Genomic DNA, 8,268 nt, shown 5'->3' on the forward strand with positions numbered 1-8,268 from the left:
ACAAATATATTTTACTCTCCTCTTGATTTTGGTCTCACGTTGATGTTATATTTCACATGAAACTGGCTTTTTGCTTGGTAGAAATATGACACAGGGTGTGAGCAGCAGTTCAAATGTTCACACACAATTATATGTGTATTACGTCATGCATAGATTAGATTTGAGAGATACACTGTTAGACTTTTCTGTAATTTCTACAGTTATTTACTTTAAATCCCACAGTATTATACTGCTATTTCTCTTTACAGTAAATAACTGTGATTCCCATTGCATCATGGGAATTTTCTGTGACGTCTAACACCACATACAGAGACTTACTGTATTTTTTAAATTTGCTGTATACTACTGTATTTGACGTAACTGCCTCTCTGGCTGGCACCATTCCATCGTGCTTTTTATTTCTTAATTTTTGCCTTACACGCGTGTCTACAACGCTATAATAGCCAGAGGCTGTCTATATTGGACACATTGAAGCGACCGCACCTTTAAATGCATACCTGTTTATCCCTTGTAAGAACTAGCGCGAGCGCTTGGACTCGTATCGGACTACGTCAGAAATATAACGGCCGCGGCGCATCACTACACCTATTTTTTACAGTCTATGCACTACACTGACTGTCTGGGATTTGTCGTGTCGCGTCAGAGCATCCAGTGTAGGTAATGGGGTCTGTCTTTTGTTGGATCGCGACGTTCGTGTCTGGCCCGGGGAAGAGACGGAATTCACTTCACCGAGAGAGAGATCAGCAAGCAAGGTAAAAAAACAAACAAACAAAAAAACATTCTGTGTCTGTTGACAGGATTGTGCCCAGTTTAACCTATGTTATAACGTTAACGTTAGCCTAACGTGACTCGTCGTCAACATGGCGGTAACGAACTTTACCATGGTAAACTGAGCTAACGTTAGAAGGACGTTCTTCTTTACTTTGAGGACATTAATTTGGAAAAGGACTTGATTTTCTTTGTACAACTTGTTTTATTTTTAGGAAAATTTCACATTCATAAAAGAAAGTGGACTGACAGCAAGCCATTATTTAACCTATTTCTACAAGAGCTATCTCATTACAGCACCACTATCAATGATCTTAAACAGTCAAAGGCTTTAAAAACAAATTCTATTCTGAAAAAATTCCTATGCAACTAATGTGTTTTTTGTACACTCTTTGTAATCTTATTTCTTTTAATATTTGTACTCCTGGCAAACAGTTTTGTTCTGTACATTTTTGTTAATAATAAAAAATAAAAAAAATAAAAAAACTGAGCTAACGTTTCATTTTACACACTTTGTTAGATTATTGAATTGTCGAGTTAAAATATGCCAACGAGCAACGCGTTTACATTAACAATAAATGTGAATAAACTATGTGAAATTCTGTTTATAGCCTAATGTTGGCCTACTGATGAGAACCTTTATAGTTTTAGCATTAGTTTGCAAACTATACATTATTATACTTTTTTTTTTTTTTTATGGAATTTAATATTTACTTCCATTTTTGTGTTTAAAGGCAACTGCAACAAAGCGCCAATTCGCGCCAGTGACTTCCAGCAAGATTCCAGAGGTAGGCCAGCCCATTTGTGATATATTTTGAGATAAGTTTGCTGAAATGATTAGCAATACGCTATGTGAAAATTGCTTTTGAGCCACTGGTGCAGACTAGGTAGCTTACAATATCTTATAAAATCTCTATAAAATTGGCTAACTTTATATCAAATAAGTGACCTTTGTCTTATGTCTAACTTTATTACACAGCAAATGAACCAATCAGAAGATGGACCATTGTCTTTGTTCAGTCTCACCAGATTAAATGTATCCAGGTAAGCACTGCAGTAAAACTCTCACTAATTCATTCATACCAAATCTAGCATTCTAAACAACTTAAGTTTATATTTTTGCATTATTTTGATATTTTATTAGCCAGAAGACTCTACCATTGCAGTCCCACCAGGAAGGTCCTAATATCAGTGCACAGGTGGGTTAACTACTGTAGTAAGGAGAACGATCATCAGTGATTTCTTGCATGTATCTTACTGTGTATTTGTCTCAAACAGGTACTCCTTCACTGCAGACAAGCTGAAATGGGCTAAAATCATCGATTTCAGTCGTTCTTTCTATGGATCTCAGCATTTTTGGACAGAATTTAGGATTTGTAAGTATTAAAATTTAATCTGGCATAATTTTATTTAGTTCTTTTGTATGCTATTTATTGACAAAAGCTGTTTACAAATATATATTCTTAAGTTTTTGTGAAAATAATAATAAAAATTTACAAAAAAGAAGGTTAAAAATAATGTGACACTAATTCTCTCTCTCTCTCTCTCTCTCTCTCTCTCTCTCTCTCTCTCTCTCTCTCTCTCTCTCTCTCTCTCTCTCTCTCTCTCTCTCTCTCTCTCTCTCTCTCTCATATAGTGTTGGAACCGGGATCTCCTCTGAAGGACTGCGTACATTTGTGTTTGTGGACACGCATGCAGACCAGGGAACACTCTGATGTTGTCAATCAAGTTCTGAACAGGAACCAATCTTTGGAGAAGTTCATTTATTCACAAAGGTGGACAAAAACATTGTGTTGGCTTTTTAAAGATTATTTTGATGATGACTTTTACTCCTATGCTGTAGAAAAGATGGAGTAGACAGTCAGACATTGATAATAATAAGAAATGTTTCTTGAGCATCAAAGAGACTTCTTTCAAAAACATTAAGACACTTAAATACTTATTTTGGCCTCCAGTGTACATGAATCCAACAAATTTTTGGAAATAAGTGAAATTATTTTTAAAGTGGGGTTATGTGTCTTGTATTGTGAAAAGAACTGTGTTTTGTCCTGTGTTGGACATTTCCTTTTTGAATGCTTAAAAATGTATTTATATTCTGCAGTTTTATGAATGTAATGGTTGATATTTCATTATAATACTTGTATAAGCTAAACAACCAATGACTCTACATTCATTTAGTCCAGGGTTCACCAATCTCGGTCCTGGAGGGCCACTGTCCTGCAGAGTTTAGCTCCAACTCCAATTAAACACACCTGAACCAGCTAATCAAGGTCTCATTAGGCATACTAGAAACTTTCAAACAGGTGTGTTGGAGCTGGTTGGAGCTAAACTCTGCAGGACAGCGGCCCTCCAGGACCGAGATTGGTGAACCCTGATTTAGTCAAATGCTAATGTTTTGTTTATGGTTTTATGTATGTTTTCAAAAATGTTTGCAGTGAAGGACAGCACATAATGTGTTAATTTAACACGTTTACACATCTTTGTGTTAACCTCTCTGACATATTTACTTTGTTAAAATCATTAACACAATGAATGAGTTAAAATTAACACAAAAAATGTTTTCTCTAAACTCACCCATTAATGTGTAAAAAATTCACACATAATTTCCAGCATTGGCATGTTTATTTTGTGATATATATGAAATGTTTTAAATAAAAAAATGGTATTTTGTGATAACTTTGTCTAATTGGTTTGTATGAAAGTAGTACTTATGTAGGATAAAAATAAAATTACCGGTAATCATATATCAAAATTATCAAATCTAATTTATATTTAGTACAAATAAAAATAATTACAGTAGTGTACTGATTAGCTTCGTTTTTACAGTAATGCACTGTACTGATTAGCTTCCTTTTTACAGTAATGCACTGTATTACACAAAACTGAAATATGGTTTGGTACTGTAACTCTTAATTACAGTAACTTACTGTAAAAAACCCTTGAAAAGTCTAACAGTGTACGTAGACATAAAATTAAAGTGCATACAAAACACGCTATATGTTCGTTAACAAAAATATATATTTAGAAGAGCAAGCTAATAATGTACCCATTAACTTCTGAATTTCTGAATATTTTTATTTTTAATTTTTTTTGGTAATGCACTTTTTTTTTTTTATTATTCTCAAACATTACGGGAATGTTACTTTTGAATGTTCTCAGAATGTTAGACCGTCTGACCACTGTCCAACTAAAATATTTCAGAAAAAAAGTTTTTGTACTAACGTTTTTTAGAACATTATTAAAGACCAGATAACTTTGAACAAACTTTCTACTTTCTATTTTTGCTGGGAAAAAAAGTTCATAAAGTCAGCTAAAGTTCTGAGAACTTTCCCTGTGTGCTGCGCATAAACTTATGCTTTCAAAAACAGCCATACGTACACACACACATAACACAGTGTTCAAGCTACAATGTAAAAGTAAATTTCTATCCATGTGTTGTTTTGCATACAAATCATATCGATCACACTGCAGGCCAAGTGGAACACACACTGAGCAAGCCAACCTATATAATAAATGTTACCGATAAAATATGTACTTGGCTTTCATGTATCAAAATGTGACATTTGTCACATAGAAGAATTATATATTTCCTTTGTCTCTGAGTTAGTTTGTGGGTTTTTCTCAATGGCCTGTACTTTCTGCAAAACAATAGAAAAAGACAATCACATGGGTTTTGAACGAGAGGCTTGAGAAAATTAAAACAGAACTTTGCTTTTAATGCTAAAATTGTAACTTTGGATAAATCAGTGTGACATTTTGGTAATTATTGTTAAGAGTATTAGAGTATGTTGCCTTGAATAAACAAACTAATTATTAATGTTTTACATAAGATCTTTAAAAATTCTTATTTTGCCTTTCAGTCAACATCAACAATAAATGAAATTTCATTATTTAATTAGGCTAAAGTCATTTAAAGATTAGTGATCAGCACCTGATCTAGAAATCAGCATTTCTTCAAACATCTAAAACAGAACAAGCATTTGAGGAAGCTTGCTGAAAATACACCACTGAGGGCCATTAAAACATTTGAGGACCTTTATTTCAGGCTGGTACAACAGAAATATGGGTAATGTGATTAATAAAGCAGAATAGTAGACAGAGATGAAATACCGTCAGAGTGCTCACTGTATGTCTATGTACAGATGTAGAAAGTTCTCGAGTCCCTTCAGTGTGGTTGTCTTTTTCATAGATAAACCTTCATATATGCATGCATATAACAAGGACGAATGCTCATATATGCCCTATGTTATGGGAACCCAATGTCCCCGATAGTAATCAATCTATCTTTGACTTTTGAAAATGTTTCCATGAGGAAAACAACTTATAAATCATACAGAAATAAGCTTTTTGAAAATGTAAAAACGCAGAAAGTTTTCTGTGAGAATTGGGCTTAAGGGTAGGGTTAGGGGATAGAATATCATGTCTATGGAAAGTCCCCATAAAACATGGAAACCCAACCATGTGTGTCTGTGTGTGTGTGTGCGTGTGTAGGTGTACTTGTTTTCATGACAACTGAGGACATTTTTATGATAACACACCTGCAAATGACACTCGGGAAAATACGTGATTTATGAGGACATTTTGGGGGTACTCATTTTTCAAATGGCTTTAAAAACATACTAAGCAGTGTTTTTTTTTAAAATGTAAAAATGCAGAATGTTTCCTGTGATGGGTAGGTTTAGGGATAGGGGCAGTGTAAGGGGATAGAATATACAGTTTGTACAGTATAAAAACCATTACGCCTATGGAATGTCCTCACAAATCACATAAACATGGCTGTGTGTGTGTGTGCGTGCATCTACTAAACTATTTTTTATGTCAAAAAGAGCAATAATATTATCCACCAGTATAAGGTCCTTAAAACATTCTTTGACCTTCCCCAAAGGGTTTTTTTTTTTTTTTTTTTTTAAAACAAGAACCACTGTATAAAATGTTCAAGTGATCTATGCGTCGCAAATGGGAAGAATTGCCACTTAAATGATAACACTTCATTTCATATCAGTATTAAATGGACTCAGTTGTGATACTATAGAGTTCTGAAAGGGCATGAAACACCTAGTATTATAATGGAAAATACCTTATTGGAGATAAAAGGAAATGCTCAGTATGGAGAATAATAGCTTTTTTTGTGTCTAAAATCACTTGTTGGATTACTGAGCGCAACCAAAAAGGCAAGTCTCTTTTACAAGCTTCTGGAAGAACCGTGAAAGTAATAAAACTGCTTAAGATCACAATAAAGATCTTCAATTGGCCTGAACTGTTGCACCAGTTGTTAAGACCAGTCAAAAAGAATTGTCAGAGTAGAGACATACTTCAATGTGAATTTAATTTAGTTGAAAAAAAGAAAAAAGAAAAAAAAAGGGTTTTATATAAGAGAAAAGAGAAGCACTTGAGAAGCATCAGTATTCAAATGTGACTGTGATCTAAATGGACGGTATATGGAGGCAGACATTTAGATATCATAGCCTGAAGCAGAGCTAAAAGGTTAATCATCAGATTCCTTTCTGAGACTGACATGAAACACGACAGGGTTTGTGCTGAAGGACACATCTATCAGAATGCCATCACGACGGGAATTGTTCAGATATGACAAATAATATGAGACAGGTAAATGGCCCACTGAAAAAACATCTCTGTGGCTTTGTGTACTACTAAACAGGGTCTGCGGACATCAGTCAGAGAAGAGAAATGGCTCGTAGTAGAATCATCCACCAATAATTCAAATTGTGATGGCATCTGGAGCCAGCCATGTCTGTGAGATGGGCAGGATGCTTATGAATAAGAGCTCACAGCTATGCATGCATCTTTATTATTGCATGACAAAATATGAGACGTTTCTCATGTGCTCCAAAAAAATCTTTAGATGTAACCGGTTGGATGATCAATCACGTTTTAGACACACATACATTTACAAACAGTTAAATAAATAAATAAACATTATATGTATTATGTGATGTGCTTTGAAAGTGGAAAAATGGACTACAGAGGAAAAATATGCATTCACGTCAGAGATGTGATGCAGTGGACTGTACACATCAGGTTATGTCCCAATCCTTCTTACTCCAACCAGTCAATAAAAGAAAAAGAAAAAGCCCATACTAATAAAAATATATATATATTAAAAAATTATAATAAACTATCCCAAGGGATGATAAAAAAGAAACACTGACGTCCAACTCCATGACCTCAAAAAGCACTTGCATATGAATTAAAATAATGGTTTAAAAAAGAAATGGCCTGTTATCAGTGCATCTAAGCAAAACAAAAGAATGTGTGAATAATTGAGAAACACAATAACAGCTACAAGTCCAGTGAAACTGCTTACACCTTTCTGACATGTGCAACTGCATTCAAGCTGATGAAGTAACCGGACACATTTTGCACTTAGTAGCAAAAAAAAAAAAGTTACATTTTTTTGTATTTTATTGTATTTTTTTACAGAATTTTACCGTTTTGTCATTATACAGTAAAATGCTGTTATTTTACAGATATTTTTCGTTTTTTTTTTAAAGGAACTTGTCTGTATTTTTACAGAGTTATGTGTAATTTTACAGAAATTATGAAGTAATATTTTACAGATTTTTCCTGTGAAATTAGAAAACAAAGAAAAGAAGGTATAACTGCAGAAATCTGCATCTTATTCAATAAGTTCCCTTTCGTAAAGGGAACTCCCGCTGCATCGATACTCGATACTTTGGGGAATGCCTTCGGCATGAAGGCACTATACAACTATTCCAATCTGGATTGGTGCAACGTCATTACGTCACCCGTGAAGTCGCATGTGACGGTGACCCGGAAGCTATAAAACGGTCACAGGAACCAGGAAATGTTAGCTTCTGGTCTTCAGCAAGCGCTCTATGTACAACTTGTCAGTCTTATTTGGTGTTGTTTGTCCCGTGGAAAGAGTTATTTATGATGGCCAGTGAGAAACAGTTCAGGCAGTGTGCGTCCCCTTGCCCACGCTTTTTAGCTGAGGGTGACACACACTCGCTTTGTGTTGTTTGTCTGGGAGCGGAGCATGCACAGGCAGCGCTCGAGGGTGCTGTCTGTGCTAACTGTGAAACCATGCCCCTAAGAACGCTCCGCTCCCGGCGATCCATGTTTAATGAGGCCGGCCAGCCCCGCGATCCTCGTGGATCAGGTCCCGCGTCTGCATTCATGGGGATCGCAGAGGGATCTAGCTGATAATGTTGAGACGGCTTCGGCCCTTTCTCAGCATTCTGAAGCTAGTTCCCGTAGTTCCGCTCAGGATGCGGAAGCCCGCGCTGCGGCTTCTTCCGCCCCTGTAGAGGAACCGATGCTCGAATTATCTGGTTCTGAGGAGCTAAATAATTTGGGCATCGAGGCAGGGGAATGTGAAAGATCGCCACCCCATTCCCCTGCCTTTGAGGAGCTGCTAGAGGTTGTGACTCGAGCAGTGGCCAAATTAAATATCGATTGGCCCTCTGAGGTGCAGGAAGCGACGGCAAAAAGCAAACTCGATGAGCGCTTCCTGCAGAC

The 8,268-nt window shown here is 35.9% G+C and overlaps 1 long non-coding RNA gene across 1 annotated transcript; it reads left to right on the forward strand.

Annotated features, from left to right (window-relative positions):
* The first annotated feature begins 1,745 nt into the window (after window positions 1-1,745).
* Window positions 1,746-2,920, forward strand: LOC311287562. Its single transcript, XR_014626756.1, has 3 exons — window positions 1,746-1,812; window positions 2,047-2,144; window positions 2,405-2,920. It is a non-coding gene; the product is annotated as an uncharacterized lncRNA (long non-coding RNA).
* The last annotated feature ends 5,348 nt before the right edge of the window (window positions 2,921-8,268 follow it).

This window comes from Rutilus rutilus (genome assembly GCF_951802725.1).
Source record: "Rutilus rutilus genome assembly, chromosome: 3".
Lineage (NCBI taxonomy): Eukaryota > Metazoa > Chordata > Actinopteri > Cypriniformes > Leuciscidae > Rutilus > Rutilus rutilus.